Raw genomic sequence first — 19,009 nt, 5'->3', positions numbered from 1 at the left:
GCAAGGAACCTGCTTCTCCCTCTGACCCTCCCCCCTCTCATGTGCTCTCTCTTCGTTCTCTCTGTCTCAAATAAAAAAAAAAAAAAAAAAAAACACTCTTGAAACTTCAACATTACAGAAATGGAGACTAAACCAGTGATTGCCAGAGCTTAGGTTGCGGCTAGGCTCGGAAGGAAAGGGAAGGGGGGTGTGGTCTGAAGGCCTATGCCAGGGTCCGTGTGGTGACAGAGCTGCACCCTGACTCTGCTGGGTGGATAAGAAACGTTCATACAATACAACTGCATGAAACTACACGTGAATGAGAGCCAGTAAACTGGGACATCTCAGTACAACCATCGGATGGGTCAGTGTCAATATCCCGGTTGTGAGATTAGACCAAAGTTTTGCAAAATGTTGGGGGAAACTGCATAAAGGGTACATAGGGTCTCTCTGTACTCTTTTCGGCAACTGGCCTGCGAATCTACAATTACCTCAAAATAAAAGATGTTATTAAAAATAAAATAAAATAAAACAGGGGCACCTGGGTGGCTCAGTTGGTTAAGTGACTGCCTTCGGCTCAGGTCATGATCCTGGAGTCCCTGGATCGAGTCCTGCATCGGGCTCCCTGCTCGGCAGGGAGCCTGCTTCTCCCTCTGACCCTCCCCCCTCTCATGTGCTCTCTCTCTCCCTCATTCTCTCTCTCTCAAATAAATAAATAAAATCTTTAAAAAACAAACAAACAAACCCAGAAGCTTCGAAAGAGCAGTTTGGGATGAAAAAAATGCCACCATCCGTGTGATGAAAGTACAGTGTCCCTAGTGGGACACAGTAAGAGAGGAGGCTGGAAAGAAGGTTCAGACCAGTCTGGGAAGGGCCTTGTGTCCCATTCTGAGGTATAAAGTGGACTTGGTCTTAACAGAGGCAATAGAGAGCTTTTGAGATGTTTAATTGGGGAATGACGTAATCGAGTTTGTCTTCTAGAATGATCCCTGTAGTGCGGTTCTGGGTTGTAAGAACACTGTGGAGAATGAACTGGGTGGTAGGGATAGTAAGCAGGGGAAGCCTGGAGGAAGAAAGACCAGTTAGGAGACCACTCACCACAGTAGTTCAAGAGAGTAACCAGGGCCTGGACCAGACTGGAGATGCACAAGGGAGCAAAAGCCAGAGCTGTTCAAGAAGTTGAAATCAACAGGGTTTTTGTGATCCATTAGATGCCAGAGAATGAGGGTATATTAATTTCCTAGGGCCGCCAAAACAAATGAACACTAACGGGGTGTCTTACAGCAACAGAATTATTCTCTCACCTGTTGGCAGGACCACACTCCCTCCAGAGGCTGTCGGGGACAGTCCGTTCTTTCAGTGGCTGTTGGCATTCCTTGACTTGTGGCTTCATTCCAATCTGCCTCCCCAGTGTGTGTTCTCTGCATGTCTTTTTTTTTTTTTTTAAGATTTTATTTATTTATTTGAGAGAGAGAGAATGAGAGACAGAGAGCACGAGAGGGAAGAGGGCAGAGGGAGAAGCAGACCCCCTGCTGAGCAGGGAGCCCGATGTGGGACTCGATCCCGGGACTCCAGGATCATGACCTGAGCCGAAGGCAGTCGCTTAACCAACTGAGCCACCCAGGCGCCCCTCTGCATGTCTCTTAAGGACACTTGTCATTGGACTTAGGAGTCACCTGAATAATCCAAGAGAAAAGTTGATCACATCTTCTGTCCTATAAGGGCAATAATCTCTAGCCAAATAAGGTAATGGTCACAGGTTCTGGGGCTTAAGACATGGTATCTCGGTGGGGGCGGGGGGGGGGGCGGCGGGAGAGCACCATTCAACCTACTACAGAAAGGTAGGGAAGAGTAATTCCTAGGGTTCTGACCCAGGCCACCACGGGAGACCATAGAGAAGAAAGAGGGGCTTTCAGGGAGGGAATTTCAGTTTTAAGCATGTTGAATCTGAGGGACTCATAGGGATAGTCAGTAGGCCGTGGGAGAAATGTTCCAGCAAAGGGCTGGGTTGGGGCTGGAAGTCATTGTTGACATAGGGCAGGTGCTGGCCTGGCTGGAGAAGAGGGAAAGGATGAGTTTAAGACAGACCCCGAATAACATCAACTTTAGGGGTTGGGCAGCCATCCAAGAAAGGGAGAAAAGCCAGGAGAGAAGTGACAGCCTGGAAGTCAGGCAAGAAAACGGCTTCAGGAAACAGGTTCAATCATAGTGTCAAATACTGGGAGAGAAGGGCTGGAAAGAAACCTTTGATTTTAGGAATTGAACAGACATGCAGATGCGCCTACTTTCTCCCTTTTTTTTTTTTTTTTTTAAAGTTGGAGCCAGGAGATTTTTTTTTTTTTTTTTTTTAAGATTTTATTTATTTATTTGAGAGAGAGAGAGAGAGAGTACACGCAGGGGGAGGACAGAGGGAGAGGGAGAAGCAGACACCCCGCGGAGCAGGGAGCCCGATGCGGGGCTCGATCCCAGGACCCCGGGATCATGACCTGAGCCGAAGGCAGACGCTTAACCGACTGAGCCACCCAGGCGCCCCACTTTCTCCCTTTTTAAAAACCAATACATGCTCGTTAACATTTGAAATAGGGCGCCTGGGTGGCTCAGTCGTTAAGCGTCTGCCTTCGGCTCAGGTCATGATCCTCCAGGGTCCTGGGATCAGCCCCGCATCAGGCTCCCTGCTCAGCGGGGAGTCTGCTTCTCCCTCTGCCACCCCCCAACTCATGCTCTCTTTCTCAAATAAATAACAACAAAAAAAATTTTTTTAAAAAGAACATTTGAAATGCATGAAGTGGAAAGAAAAAGTCAAGTATAGTTCTAGCAAGCAAACACAATCACTACTAACATTCGCATCCGTTTCTTTTTTTTTTTTTTAAAGATTTTATTTATTTATTTGACAGAGAGAGACACAGTGAGAGAGGGAACACAAGCAGGGGGAGTGGGAGAGGGAGAAGCAGGCTTCCCGCTGAGCAGGGAGCCTGATGCGGGGCTCGATCCCAGGACCTTGGGACCATGACCTGAGCCGAAGGCAGACGCCTAACGACTGAGCCACCCAGGCGCCCCCATCTGGTTTTTTCTATGAGCTTAAAAAAAAAAAAGACCAATTTTTTTTTTTTTTAAAGATTTTATTTATTTGACAGAGAGAGACACAGCGAGAGAAGGAACACAGGCAGGGGGAGTGGGAGAGGGAGAAGCAGGCTTCCCGCTGAGCAGAGAGCCCGATGCGGGGCTCGATTCCAGGACCCCGGGACCATGACCCGAGCCAAAGGCAGACGCCCAACGACTGAGCCACCCAGGCGCCCCGAAAAAGACCAATTTTTTAGATGCGTGTGCACAGGTAAGGTCCCTGCCTAGATTCCCAACCTAAGCATCCCTCCCTAAATCCTCCCTGAGGGTCTGTGCCCAGCAGGGGTAACTGAGCTCCTTGGGACCTCAGAGAGGCTCCCCTGGGCAAGCCTGTGGGAGCGTGGCCCTCCTGACCTGGGGCCCTTTCCTGCACCGCCTCCCACGGAAGCTGCCGCACTGGTTTGGTCTGGACAAACACCAGGCGCTTTTCCCTAGGTCAATATTTTCACATCCGTTGTCGTTCATCTTCAGCATCTGCTCCCTGAGAGGTCGTTCTCTGCCCTACCACTTCTGACTGCCTCCTGGTCTGTGCCCCCAAAAGAGGTTCTCTTTAAGCCCACCCCCCGCTGACCCCAGGACTCTTCATTATCATATTATTTAAATCCAATACATATTGAGTGTTTACTGTAAGTCAGTGCTGTTGTTATCCCTTTTTTTTAAGATTTTATTTATTTATTAGGGCAACAGAGAGAGCATAAGCAAGGGGAGGGGCAGAGGGAGAGAGAAGCAGACTTCCCGCTGAGCAGGGAGCTCCACATGAGGCTCGATCCCAGGACCCTGAGATCATGACCTGAGCCGAAGGCAGACGCTTAACTGACTGAGCCACCCAGGCGCCCCATTATCCCTTTTTATAGAGGAGGGAGCCAAGGCTTATCGAGGATGAGGAAGGTGGCAGAGCCGGGCAGGTGGGGCTGGAACAGGGGTTTAGGTGTGTAACACCCCCATTTGGGGAAAGAGCAAACCCCACTGTGGGGGATGGGAGGGGTGGGTGTGGCTTGGAGCCTGACTTCCTCTCATCCAGCCATTCTATCCTCCTCAATTAAGTTCATAGTCCAGGAAAGTCCCAGCAAGTGACAATGACCCTGAAACTTTCCCCCCAAGATAAGAACTGCTTGGCCAGAGCTGCCCTCACCACTTGCCACCCCTTCGGTAACCCTTTCCTTTCCAGGCTTTCCAGCCTACCTTCAAGTCCGGACAAATCCTTCTAAAGCCGCCCAGATCCAGGTCCATCCCCAACATCCCCATCACGGGGACCCATCCCCGCCAACCCCCCCCCCCTCACAACCCCACCTCTCCCGCAGCTCAGCCCCCACTCAGTCCAGGAGAAGTCACTGTCAACGGTTCAGCAGGAGGGAGATTTAGGCAGGATGGCAGGAGTACTTGTAAAACAGGAATGTACCCGGGTCCAGGAAACTGCTATAAATGGGCATCTTGACAATGCAGGCTCTCCGTCTCCTGCCTGTAAACCCGGGGCAGAGCCAAACAGAACATCTGTTTATCCACTGCCGTGGGTTCAGGAAGCCAAACAGCCGCGCCCATCACCAGGGCAAGTCCTCCAGCTCCCAGCCCCCAGAAATGACCCCCCCCCCATCCCACCCCCCCGCCGAACATGGCCCTCAGGAAGAAACCAAGGAGCTTTTCCAATCTGCTCAGGGCTCCACACCCTTTGTTGTGGGGAAATTCTTCCTGTAGCCAACTTCAGTCTCTGTGCATATAGCCCGAACAATAGGATTGTTTCTGTTGTTGTTCCTCATCAACTACACAGTATCTCCTTTTGACTTGAGTAAACTAGTTGGCATTGAATGCTTCCGCGTAAGCATGAGGTGTGAAGCACTTTGTATTTGGTGATTTTAATCCCCACAACAAGCCATTGATCTAATCTTAATGAATGAAGAATTCGTGATTAAAGATATCATTAATATACCTATTTTACAGATGGGACATCAAGACAGACGTTGCGTAAACTGCCCCAGGTCATACAGTAAGAGAGTTGGGATTTGAGTTCAGACAGTCCAACTTCAGAGCCCATGTGCTTCATTATTAATATGCTCTGTGTCTCCCTACAGTTTTCACCCCCATCAACCTGCCATTATTCTCCTTTGAGCCGGGAGACCTACAACTGGTTCCAAAGAAGCTGAATAGATTTATTAGGGGCCAGAGCCAAGGCTGGTTTCCTTGCCATCACTTAAGTCCATCTCTGACCACGTCCACACCAGCCGTTCCCTGTACAGCCCTGTCTTGCTCCCATCCCTCTTGACAAAGAGGTTTCCTAACCCTAACTGGGGGACTGTGCTAGCCATTCAGGAAAGCTCCAGCAGACAGGCAGCCCTGGTCACAAGGGAAAAAGGAACCCCTATTTCAGATGAGGTCTTGCGTTCAGGGTGGTATGGCCATAGGAGACAAAGGAGCCCCTATTTCAAAACAGCTGTATTTGCTAATTAAAAACCACTTCAATAAAACACCTTGTAAGGAAGATATTTGGGGAGGCAGTATGCCCTCAGCAGTCTTGTTGGGAAGTCAGCATTGAATTCCTTCTGAGGAAACAGCAGAGGAAAACAGCCCGTATCTCCTTTGGTTGGGGTGTCCTTCCTTATCCCAGCTCCCTCACACACTTCACAAACCAGCACATCTCTAGCCCCCTGGGTCTGCCATTGGCTCCAAGTTTTGACCACTCCACACCTCCTGTCTCCATCGAGGAGGCAGGCTAGTAGAGAGAGCATCACAGTCAAGAGCCCAGGCCCTGGAACCAGACCACCTGGCAACAACTTCAGGCAAATTACTTAGCGTCTCTTGGCCTCAGTTTCCCCATTTGGCAATGACAATTATAGTCTCTACTTCAGCTCGATGAGTTAAAATGCAGAAAGCATTTAGAACAGCGTCTGCCACATTGATTATAAGCCCTCGATAAATGTTCCACTCCGCCACTTAATTAATAGCCCCGTGAAACTGGGCAGGCCTCCTTGAAAGAGGGTGCAAGGTCAGGATCAAGAACACTGGTTTCGGGGCACCTGGGTGGCTCAGATGGTTGAGTGTCTGCCTTCAGCTCAGGTTGTGGTCTCCAGGTCCTGGGAATTGAGCCCCACGACGGGCTCCCTGCTCAGCGGGGAGTCTGCTTCTCCCTCTCCCTCTCCTCCTCCCCCTGCTTGTGCTCTCTCTGTTTCTCTCTCTCTCTCTCAAATGAATTTAAAAAAAGAAAAAAAAAACTTAAAAAAAAAAAAAAGGAACACTGGTTTGAAGTCAGACAGCCTTGCCCTTGAATCCTGACTTTCCTTAAGTTCCGTAAACTTCAGTTTCCCGGTCTGTCAAATGAACCTAATAACATCTACCTCGCATTAGTGTTATTGAGAGGATTAAATGAGCCAATATATGTCAGGGGCTTAGCACAGGGTCTGGTTGGAAGGGAGCACTCAGCAAGTGGCCTTTGTGACTATAATTAACTCCCCAATCTTCAGTCCCTTCATTGTCAATTGGAAACAATAATACCACAGGCATTCAGGGAGGCCTGGAGGACAGGCCCTGGAATCTCCCTTTCCCTCTCTCCTGCTCTTTTAGGACGCTCCACCTACTGCCCGAGGGATGCTGACTCACCCGTCAAGGCCCACTCAAAATGCTGCCTCTTGGGGCGCCTGGGTGGCTCAGTCGTTCAGGGTCTGACTTCGGCTCATGATCCCAGGGTCCTGAGATTGAGTCCCACGTGGGGCTCCCTGCTCAGCGGGAAGCCTGCTTCTCTCTCTCCCCCCCAACCCCCCCTCCCGCTTGTATTCCCTCTCTCACTGTCTCTCTCTGTCAAATAAATATATAAAATCTTTTTTTAAAAAAATGCTTCCTCTTCCCAGAAGCCTGCCTGGGTCCCCACCCGATGCCGACTGGTTCAGACTTAAATTCAGAGTCACTCAGTTTCATTCTTGCCTCCTGTTCATGCCCCCCCCCCCCCGAAGTCCCAGGGGACATCTTTTCCTATCCGGCATCTCCCCAGTGTGGGAACTTAAGTAAATGAAATACCACCCCTCTTTCATCTCATCTCAAGATCAGGAAAGGGTGGTTGAGGGCAGCCTTTGTTACTGAGCCTTATCTTGCTGGGCTTGGCTCCAGAGCCCTCAGCAGGAAGAGGGGGCCCTGGACCTGCAGCCTCTGACCCAGCCACGGGGCGGCTGAGCTCCGGAGCAGCACCCAGGGCCCTCTGGCCGGGACTCCGGCTTCCGCAGATCACTCCGTTGGGTTTACTCCCTCCCAGGGCCTTTTCAAGGGCATCCAGGGCCCTTGACACTTGTGCCCACATCATGTTAAAAATATTAAGATGCACTCCCATCCCACATGCAATGTGATTTATAGACAAACTATGCACAAATGGAGTTGCAGTTGATTGGTTGATGTTTTGTAGCCATTTACTTAAATATTTATGAGTTTCCATTTTGCAATCTTTTTTTATTTTGAAACCAGTAACATTTTTCCATGTTTCAACCATAGTCCCTAGGCCTAAGCCCGTGTGTCTAAGGGATGGGCCGCAGCGCCTCCAGCGCCTAAACCGGCTTGCTCAGATCCTGGGTCCCCGAGCTTGTCAACCCCAGAGCCCATATGGGCCATACACACCCTACCTGTCTTTCCACGCACCCACTCACCCACCCATCTATCTATCTACAGATTTCTCCCCAATATCCCAAAGTGGAGCGATCCTGTGAAACCTTTTGTAAGCCAAAACGGCACAAAGTGAAGAAGCAGTTACCATTAATTTATATGGAAAATTCGTTTAGGCCTCTCTGGTACCTTAGGACGCTTCTCGCGAATGGATGCACAAAACAGAGGGAGATAAAGCACAGATGCTCACAGACCGCGCAGAGCTCTGGAGGCTGGGTGCTGAGACGCTGAGTGTGGTTGGGAGGCTCGGCGCGGGGCGGGGGGGGGGGGGCCTGGGGGGGTCGCTGTGCTGCTGGGAGTCCTCGCAGCAAGACTAACGCTGAGCAAGGACTCTTCTCACTTTTTTCATAAAAGCAAAGAGCCTCTTTGGCTTTCTTTCAGTTAGTGAAAACAGGTACTAATGTAGGTCTCTCGTAAGAGCGAAGTGGCCTGACGACCTTGGAAAAGCGTGGACGCCTGTGTCTACGGCATTGCCAAGGGTGAACGGGAAGGCCTGGGGGCAGAGGCTCGAGAAGCCGCGTGTGGTGTGAGACTGCCCTCTAGAGGTTGCGCCGGGAAGGTGCAGGTGGGGAGGCCCCTGTCCGCCCGGTTATCCACCCCGCCACTCACCCGCTGACAGTTACTGAGCACCCACCTGGACCAGGCACCCGGCACATGCTCTGGGAACAAAGGCTAATACAAAGACGAATAAAGCTCATCCTTATCTTCCAGGAGGTCACCATTTTGTTAATGGCGACTGCAAACACATAATACACAATTGCAGTTCGGCCCCATGACTACCCTACCAGCGGTGTGAACCAAGTTCTATGGGAGCACAGGGGGAATGGGAGTAAGTCTGGAACGATAGAGGAAAGCATCACAGGAGAGGTGACATTTAACTTGGGCCTTGGATGAGTAAGAGATGGCCAGGCCGCACTGGGGAGGAAAGGCATTCTGGGCAGAGGGACTACATGAGCAAAGACAATGTACTGTAGGGGTGCAGGCTTGTGGGGGGCCAGTGACAGGTGTGGTGTGGCTGGAGTGTGCACAGTGTGGAACAGCACAAGACCCATCTAGAGAGGCAGGTGGGGCAGATGGCGAGGAAACGCCCATTTGGAAAACAAAATGTGATGCTTCTGACCAAACAAGAGGGAGGCCTGACCCAGCTGTGCAGAGAGTCCCAGCATCAGGGGGAATCGAACATACCCAGGACCACGACATCAGATACGGAGACACAGCAGCTGTCCTCAAAGGGACACAGTTGAAGACATGAGTGCTGAGCCAAGGGAAGGGGGGAGCCCCGTGGGAGTGGGGGGTGGGACAAAGCAGCAGAGGACCCAGGAGAGCTTCTGGAGCCCCTCTATCCTCTGGGCACATCCCACATAAAATGAAATTTATGTACAAACTATGTACGAGTGGACTGGTGGGTGATTGGCTCCACCACGAACTTGCTGGGAGACTTCTGAGCAAGTCATTTCATGATGCAGAGCCAGTTTGCTCATCCCTAAAAGGGGAATATAATAATAATAATACCCACACCAGGGTATTATTAATACCACATATTATAATAAGACCACATATCGGGGTTGTTTGAGGATTAAAGGAGATGAAAGTATAGAAAGGACATCCTTAACTTGGTGCCTGGCATATGGTAGAAGCTCAGTAAATGTTAGCAAGTTCCCACAATTTTTATTCTCGAACCTCTTGTCTTCTATATTAACTCCCACTCCTTAGTTGCAGCTCTCCCCAGTACCCTCATGCCTCCCCAGTCTCTCTCTAGACCTCTCTCATCTGAGCTTCAGGACCTTACACACAGCTGCTCATAAGACACCTGCACACAGAGGTCCTTCAGGAGCCTACATCCAACGCCCGAGAAGGTATGTCTTCTCCACTCCACCCCAGCATGCGTTCTCCCTAACTTGACTGATGGCACCCCCCAACCACCCGGGAAACCCGAGGGCCGCACTAGACTTCTCTCCTCTTCCCGGTGACCTGTCCATTCCCAAATTCCCAAACACCCCTAGAACTTGATGGATCCTTCCACACCTAAGTTCTTGCATTGGCCTCCTTGTTTCTCCTCCACTCCGCCTCCCACTTGGCCTCCACAGGGCTACCGAAGGATGCTTCTACATCATGGGGCTGCTCCTGGCTTCCGCCTGCCCCCCACCGAAATCACTTCATGGCATTTCAATATGCACAAGACAAAGGCCAGACTCCAGGCCTCACACACAAGGAGGTGAGGTTTGGGCTCTCTCAAGGATCCAGGACCTGAGCCACGCTGAAGTTATTTATATAATGCGGGTTTATTATGAGGCCACATGAGGAAGGCAGGAGGACAGGAGTCCCAGCCACCAAACAGCCACGCCATGTGGTGAATGGAAGGTGACCGAGCGGTCCGTAAGTCTCCAGTGCCACTGTGGGAAGGCAGCCCTTTACTGGAAAACATTCACATTTCCACAAAAGTGTATGAGCATCACATGTCTGAAAGTTGAAAAATAGATTTATGTGTTAGAGGAAAGAAAGTTCTGGTCCCAGAGAGCAAAAAATATCTCAAAATACCTAAATATGGTCCAGAAGTGGAATAAAATAGTGACTAAGAGTATTTATTGCTCAGAGCCAGACTGTCCTGGCTCCATCATATTGCCTGGGAGATTCCAGACAAATTAATTGTTCTCTGCCCCAGTTTCCTTTCTATAATAATAGCATACTACCCATTCCATACATTATGGGCAGATTAAATGCTTTTTTTTTTTTTTTTTTTACACATGCCAAGTGTTTAGAATGAAGTGTCCACAGAGTAACCACTCAGTAAATGTGAGTCATCCAGGCAGGATGAATTCATCATCTCTTTCATCTCATTTGGGAGCAGAGAGATCTAATGACCCGCTGAAGTGCTCTGCATTACCCATTCTCCCTTCCTTCCTGTTCGTAATGGAAATCCCACCCTTAAGCCTAGTGGGATAAGTGGTGGCCCAGCAGGAGGCCAGATTTCATTCTTTTCCTCGCAGTAGGTGTCCTGACTAACAAGAGGTGAGCAGTAGGGAGGTGGGCAGCCTCTGGATCCCCTCCCTAGAGGAAAAGTTGCTTGCTCTTCGTGTTTCCCCTCCCTGCTGATTGAGAAGTGGCCAAGACTGGGCGATGGAAGCCACATGTTGAGGGTGGCAGGGACTCTCTAGAAGCCCTGGGCTGTTCGCTTCTTACCACTATTGAGAAGGAAATGGTCTCTGTCTGACCTAAGCCGCTGTGCTATGGGGCCTCTTTGTTAAGGCACTATGTGTAGTGCGTACCTTTAAAAGAATACAGCATCTGTTTCTACAATAATCCTTCTCTGTTAGAAAAGTGGGCAAGGGGCGCCTGGGTGGCTCAGTCAGTTAAGCGGCTGCCTTTAGCTCAGGTCATGATCCCAGGGTTCTGGGATCGAGCCCTGCATCAGGCTCCCAGCTCCGCAGGGAGTCTGCTTCTCCTTCTCCCAAGTCTTGGAGAACTGGTTGTGGGGAAAAGTCCCGCATGTTTGGGGTCAGAAGTGAATAGAGGAAACAGTTTTCCTTTAGCTGTTGGAAGCCCAAAATGGTGTGATCCCTACGGAGGAGGAATCGGCAATCTCTAACAAGATAGGCATTTATGCTTTGACCTGGCAGTCCCACATCTAGAATTTACCCTGAATCTAACCCTCCAACAATATGGAAAAAACAAGGTTTTTCAGCATTATTTATAATAGCAAAGTTTTAGAAACAACTTAAATGTCCAAAGATAGGAGATTGGCTAAAGAAATCACAGTCGGTCCATACATGGAGTCCTACGCAGCTCTAACAAAAGAAAGAGGCTGTTTGCTCTGGACTGATATAGGGTAACAGCCAGGATGTATTGTTAAGTGAAAAAAGCAAAGTACAAAAGAGTGTGGGGTGCCTGGGTGGCTCAGATGGTTAAGCGTCTGCCTCTGGCTCAGGTCATGATCCCAGGGTCCTGGGATCGAGCCCCACATCGGGCTCCTGGCTCAGCGGGGAGTCTGCTTCTCCCTCTTCCTCTGCTTCTCCCACTGCTCATGCTCTCTCTATATATATCTCTGTGTCTCAAATGAATAAATAAAATCTTTAAAAAAAAAAAAGAGTGTGTATGTGGAGAAGGCTTCCCTTTGGCTAAGAGAGGTAATCTCTGCCACAAATGGGATCAAGGGAGCAGGGCATTCTACCCGTGAGAGTGCCAAGCAGAGAGGGGAAGGGCTTCTGGAAGGACAGGCTTGACCTTGAGGACACATAGTGAAAAGTCACTGGAGGGGAGGGCAGAGTTAGCAGCAGCTACAAAGAAAATTAAACAACCGAAGAAATGAGACTATTAATTCCAGGCAAAACAAAAAATTGCATAAGAAAAGAAATGTCATCATAATAAACTCCATGGCTCAGCTAGGAGCCATAGTTATTTGTCATAAAATGTAAACACTGGGGCTGTGCGGCTGGCTCAGTCGGTGGAGCATGCACCTCTTGATCTTGGGGTTGTGAGTTTGAGCCCCATGTGGGGTGTAGAGATGACTTAAAAATAAAAAAATATTGGGGCGCCTTGGTGACTCAGTCGTTAAGCGTCTGCCTTCGGCTCGGATCATTATCCCGGGGTCCTGGAATCGAGCCCCACATCGGGCTCCCTGTTCAGCGGGAAGCCTGCTTCTCACTCTCCCACTCCCCCTGCTTGTGTTCCCTCTCTCGCTGTCTCTCTCTCTCTGTCAACTAAATAAATAAAAATCTAAAAAATATATATATTAAGTAAATATAAATACATTAATATTAATATTATATATAGAAATAAAACAAATGTTAAGCCGAAAAATAACCTAAAATGATGATATGCAGAATATGAGACTATGCATAAAAGCTGCTAGAGTTCACTGGAGATTGGAAAACCCCCCTCTGTTCTCACTCTGTCAGACCACATTCTATCCCTCTGATTTCAGCCAAGTCTGCACAGAGGAGAATCTTACTGGCAGTTATCTGACCATTTCGGGAGATGCTCGAGTTTTTAAGACAGGACAAAGGACTTAACTTGGGCTCCCCAGGAAGCAGACACTGAGTCAGTTCTTGAAGACAGATGGTGTTACAGGGGGTCGATCCCAGGAAGCTTGGGCAGGGAGGGGACTGGGGAAGTGACGAAAGGAAGCCAACACGGGGTCTGTGAATGAGGGCATGACTGCTGTGGACAGCTGGGGCTCGCTGTAGAGAACCCGCTTCAGAGTTGTCCCAACCAAGAGTGACAAAGCCGGGGTATCTACCCACCAACGCCTCTCTGCCACTGCTTGAGGGCTACCTCCAGAGCAGTTAACTCCCAACAGCTGCCCTGTTTCTAGGCTGCCCCAAGTAGGCCAAACGTGCTTCACCACCAGGGTATGCCTCAGGTGGAAAGTTGTAGGTACTTGACCAGAGAACCATCTGTGTATAAGGAAATGTATAGAAGGGAACAGCAAATGTGGAAGGGATCGGGGGGGAACACTGCCCTCTGCCACAGGACAAAGGCGAAGTAGCTTAAGAAGGGGCTAGGATGGGGGGCGCCTGGGTGGCTCAGTCGTTAAGCGTCTGCCTCCGGCTCAGGTCATGATCCCAGGGTCCTGGGATCGAGCCCCGCATCGGGCTCCCTGCTCGGCGGGAAGCCTGCTTCTCCCTCTCCCACTCCCCCTGCTTGTGTTCCCTCTCTCGCTGTGTCTCTCTCTCTCTCAAATAAATAAATTAAAAAAAAAAGAAGGGGCTAGGATGCACTGTATTGACCATCCTATAAGAGGTGTCAGGGAGGCACCTGCACCCCAATATTCATAGCAGCAATGTCCACGATAGCCCAACTATGGAAAGAGCCCAGATGTCCATCAACAGATGAACGGATAAAGAAGATGTGGTACGCACACACACGCGCGCGCACGCGCACACTCAGGAATATTACGCAGCCATCAAAAAAGAATCTTGCCATTTGCAACAATGTGGATGGAACCAGAGGGTATTACGCTAAGCGAAATAAGTCAATCAGAGAAAGACAATTATCATATGATCTCACTGATATGTGAAATTTAAGAAACAAGGCAGAGGATCATAGGGGAAGAGAGAAAAAAATGAAACAAGATGAAACTAGAGGGAGACAAACCATAAAAGATTCTTAATCTCAGGAAATAAACTGAGGGTTGCTGGCGGGGAAGGGGGTGGGGGGATGGGGGGATGGGTGATGGACACTGGCGAGGGTATGTACTATGGTGAGCCCTGTGAATTGTGTAAGACTGATGAATCACAGACCTGTACCTCTGAAACAAATAGTACATTGTATGTTAATGATTAAAAAAAAGAGGTGTCAGGGAGCAAGAACTCCTGTCCCCTGCAAGGGTCCCTCTAGCTGGGCTAACAATCAAATTACTTGAGACAGATTAATGGGAGAAAATCAAGTTTAATAGCGTATGAGTGGGGAATCCACACAGACATGGAACTTCCAAAGACAGTCAGGCAAAATGAGGTCTATATGTCGTTCTAAACTAAGGAGAAGGGGTAGGGGTCTGGGACTTCAGAGGAAAAGAATGCAATTCACAGGAGGGTGGAAAAGGGTCAACATTTGGTGAACAAATGTGTGCCCTGCCATACAGATGGGTTACTTGGATAATATTCATCTCTGCAAATAACTCTTATTCTGGAAAGACCTTCCAGTTTAGATGCTTCTATGCAGTTAAGAGAGGGGCAAAAGTTTCTCTTGAGGGATGCCTGGGTGGCTCAGTCAGTTAAGCATCTGCCTTTGGCTCAGGTCATGATCCCAGGGTCCTGGGATCGAGCCCGTGTCAGGCTCCCTGCTCAGTGGGGAGCCTCCTTCTCCCTCTCCTCCCCACAAGTTCTCTCTGTCGCCGTCGCTCTCTCTCTCTCTCAAATAAATAAATAAAATCTTTTTTTTTTTAAAGTTTCTCTTGAGCTCATAGGATCTCTGTTGCCTTCATCTTAGGATATTCTTCATGCCAAAGTGACCCACCTTGGGGCAGCCTGTCCTCAGCCCCTACAGAGGGAAAAGTTGCCGGGGGAGGTGGGGGAAGGGCGCAGAGAAAGCTGGGGAAGAGGGAGCGTCCATGTTAAACACCCTCCTTTCTAAGGCTTAGGATGGGAAGACCCTCCCCCTGTGCAGTACAATCGGGACACGTAAGGTTAAATTACTGCCTGGTTTTTCCACACGCTATTGCTCTTTTGAGCTCCTTCATTTACTGTTTCCCATTGTGTGTCTCGTGAAGGGAAGACAGGTGCACCATTTGACAGTGTTCTACTGTTGAGATTACCTAGAAGGTCTCCGTTCACCCTCCACCCCAGATTTCTAGGTGGAGTAACTATTAATCATTCCTTCCTGGTTGTCAACTCTACCTGAAGACTCTCAACAGTTCCAGGTATAAATCCAGGCAACAACATCCAGAGTAAGAAAAGGAATCGTTTATCCATTCTGTATCTCTTTCTCAGAAACCCCCTGGCAGGCGTCCCCTACAGACCATTGGCCAAACTTGGGTTCCATGTAGAGGGACCAACCATCCTGATTTGCCTGGGACTGAGAGATTGTCTGAGATGTGGGACTTTCAGAGTAAAACAAAGACAGTCCCAGGAACACTGAGGTGGTGGGTCACCCTGGTCCCCATCCTGTAGTGGATGCCATTGGTGTCTCACTCAAATCCCCTTTGCTGGGCTGGGGATTTTGCTGAGGGTTAACCACTAATGACTCACAGCTGTCTGCAACTCCAAAGTCTTGCAGCTGTGACCAAAGCCACCTTGCTATGGAGCTTCGACCACCACCACCACTGCCCCTCCTCAGGGGAGCCTGTAGCCAGGAGAGGAAGAAGGTACAAAAGGTTGGCCCCTGGTTCCCAGATGGGAGCAACTATGTGGTGCATTTCACACCCCAAAGCCCCCCATGTACTCAGACTGAAGCTAATCTCCAAATGAACCCACATCCTCGCTTCCCTTTTCCCTGCTTCCCTCATTTCCTGAGGGCAATCTGTCCATCAATCACTTTCGCAAGCATCCCTGCCTCAGGCTCTGCTCTAGTGAACCCAATACTTGCCCGTTACTAAACCAGTCAACAACCAGGGTAGTGGAGCTGCCCCGATTCACTTCAAGTTCTGCCCCCAGGCTTGGGATGGAGTCTGACACACCACCATGGAGAAACAACACCTGGCCCAAACGGGTGGACGATTAAGAAGAAGAGGAAGACATGATAATTGGTAAGGCCATCAAACCAAAAAACGTGCTCTAACAAGTAACACTCTTGAGGGAAGAAAAGTAATGCTGTCACATCTGGGCTCCCATTGTATAAGGAGAAAAGTTTAGGGTTTTATGAAAGGTAAGGCCCCACTTTTGCTCCTTGTGAAACACCCCTGTATCTTTATAATAAATCCTTCCAGTGTTTTAATAAATTGCCTTGGAGTCTGTTACTTGTGACCAAGGAGTCCTAAATGATACAGACATGAGCATCCAGAGGAGGGTTCACATAATAAAGCCTGGGAGAAACTGTGGACTCGGCTGGGTGGGGGGATGGGTGCAAGGAAGGCACATGACCACAGAAAGGGAGGTGGCAGTCCTTGACATGGGCTAGTGAAGTGGGTGGTTAAGTGCTTCCCTGATGTCTTATGTGCTCAGTTCACGGGTCCTCTGAGACTTAGGCTTCAGGTGACTTTACAGCAAACAGGGTGTGTGGGTCATTGCTACGGGCTTCTGTAGGGTGCAGCCAAAGACAATCTGTTACCCAGCAATGACCCCATTGACAGAAGATGGTAAAACCCAGGGCAGCCTAACTGTGATTGTTGCAATCTGGATCAAGAATTAGCCTTGAGAAGCATCTGCAACTCTTGATCTTTGGGTCATGAGTTCAAGCCCCACGTTGGGTGTAGAGATTACTAAAAATAAATAAATAAACTTAAAAAAAAAATGAGCCTTAAATTGCAGATTCTCTATGCTGCCTCCACACCCAAGATGAAGTTAGAGCATTGATTAGAAAACTGTAAGATCTTAGCTGTGGGAATGAGGGTATTGATGGATCCACTCCACACATATTCATTGAGCACCTAGTCTGGGCCAGGTACTGTTCTAAGCACTGTTAAAAAACAAAATCGGGGACGCCTGGGTAGCTCAGTCGGTTAAGCGTCTGCCTTCGGCTCAGGTCATGATCCCAGGGTCCTGGGATCGAGTCCCACATTGGGCTCCTTGCTCAGCAGGGAGCCTGCTTCTCCCTCTGCTTGTGCTCTCTCTGTCAAATAAATAAAATCTTTTAAAAAAAAAAATCAGCCAAGTAAATTGGAAGATCTAATTGGCTTTATTTAATGATTCATAATTGTGGCAGCATCCCATCTAGCCAGGAAAAGCCACTTCAAGGAGTTGTATAAAATGGAAGGTTTTTATAGGAAGGAGGGTTGGGGGAGAAAGGTATAAGCAAAAGAAAAGAAAAGATGGTTCCAGGCAAGGTACTTTCCCTTAGTGGGAAGGGCAGAGGGTCTTATGCGGATTGCCTCAATCTTCCTTTGGGAGATGGAGGAGACCTAGGCACACATGACATCATTGGTGCCCATCATTCCCGACCGACCTTTCTGGGGGAGGTTGAAGCTGCAATTAGATTAAGTTTGGTGACTTGCCTGCCCCAAGTAATGCCATTCTGGGCCTGTTGGTTTTCTTTTGAACAGCACAGTGAACAAAACAGGCAAAGATCCCTGTTCTTGAGGAGCTCAAACTGTAGGAGGGTGAAAGATGATAAACAGTAAACATAACAAACAATTACATTTGTTATCGTCAGAATAGAGCAGTATGTTAGAAGGTGCTAAGGGGTGCCCGGGCGGCTCAGACTCTGGATTTTGGCTCAGGTCATGATCTCAGGGTCCTGGGCTTGGGCTCTGCACTCAGTGGGGAGTCTGCTTGGAATTCTTTCTCCCTCTGCCCCTCCCCCCGCCTCTCCCTCAAATAAATAAATAAAAAAAATTTTTTTAAAGGTGCTAAGTACTATAAAGGAAATAATAGAGCTAGAGAAGGAGTTTGGGGAGAGTGGGAGGTGGTGGTTGCAATTTTAAATAGGTAGGTCAGGGCAAGATTCATGGAAAAGGCAAGCTTTGAGCGAAGACATAAAAAAACAAAAACGAGAAACAAGGCGTGAGCTCCATGGACATAAAGGGGAAGAGCAGGAACATGCCTGGGTGTTCAAGCAACAGGAGGGGAGCATTGGGGGTGAGGTGTAGAAGCTGTCAGGCAGGCATTGGAGGACCAAGTGGGATGGGCTTTAGGACTTTAGCTCTCGTTCTTAAAGAAATGGGAAGCCATTGCAGGATTTTGAGCAGAGGAGTGACATAATGTATGTACATCTTAAAAGGATCTCTGGCTGCTGGGTGGGAGGAGGAGAGATGATAAGGATGCAAGGAAAAGCAGAACAAGTGTTACGCATTCTCTGCAGTGATCCAGATGAGAAACTGGAAAGGGCTGGGTCCAGAGCAGTAGCCCGGGAGGTGTGGAGAAGTGGCCAGAACCTGGATATAGTCTGGAGGCAGAACCCGCATGGTTTCCTGGTATGGAATGTAGGGTGTCAGAGAAACCAGCTTTGTTTAAAAAACAGAAACAAAACCCCCAAAACCAAACTTCAGAGTCTCTCCAAAGTATCTTCCATTGAGCCCCCTCTGCTGGACAAATGTGAAATTGCCTCCCTTTTAAAAGACCTAGGACGGCTGTGGAATGCAAAAGTGCAGGTTAATTAACCTTCCGGGCTGATTAACAGAGAAATGCTCCCTTTAGACACTTCCACCCCTCATTAGGCACCATTTGTACCCTGGAGCTAAGACCCTTAACTGAAGAGGAATTGGTATAGATGAGCAGAGCACCCTAGCCAAGCCAGGTTCTGACCCTACCAGGCGTGGGGATTATCAAAGAAAGGTAAGATTTCTGGTTTGGGCTTTATAGTAGAGAACCCCCCCCCCCCAAATAAAATGCTCAGGCCAGCAAGGTTTTATGGGAATTGTAGCACCAGAAAAATATATATATAATGCTGGCAAGCAGAAGCCTGAGATTTTCTTTAACCAATGTTGCTGGAAGACTCCGTCCCAAGGCACATAAAAAGGGCACCAGGATTTACCCCAAAGATACAAAAGTAGGGATCAGAAAGGGTACGTGCACCCCGATGTTTATAGCAGCAATGTCCACAATAGCCAAACTGTGGAAAGAGCCAAGATGTCCATCGACAGATGAATGGATAAAGAAGATGTGGTATAGATATATATACAATGGAATATTATGCAGCCATCAAAAGGAATGAAATCTTGCCATTTGCAACGACGTGGATGGAA

Source organism: Neomonachus schauinslandi, chromosome 15, assembly GCF_002201575.2.
Source record: "Neomonachus schauinslandi chromosome 15, ASM220157v2, whole genome shotgun sequence".
NCBI lineage: Eukaryota > Metazoa > Chordata > Mammalia > Carnivora > Phocidae > Neomonachus > Neomonachus schauinslandi.
Note: the sequence above shows the minus strand (reverse complement) of the source record.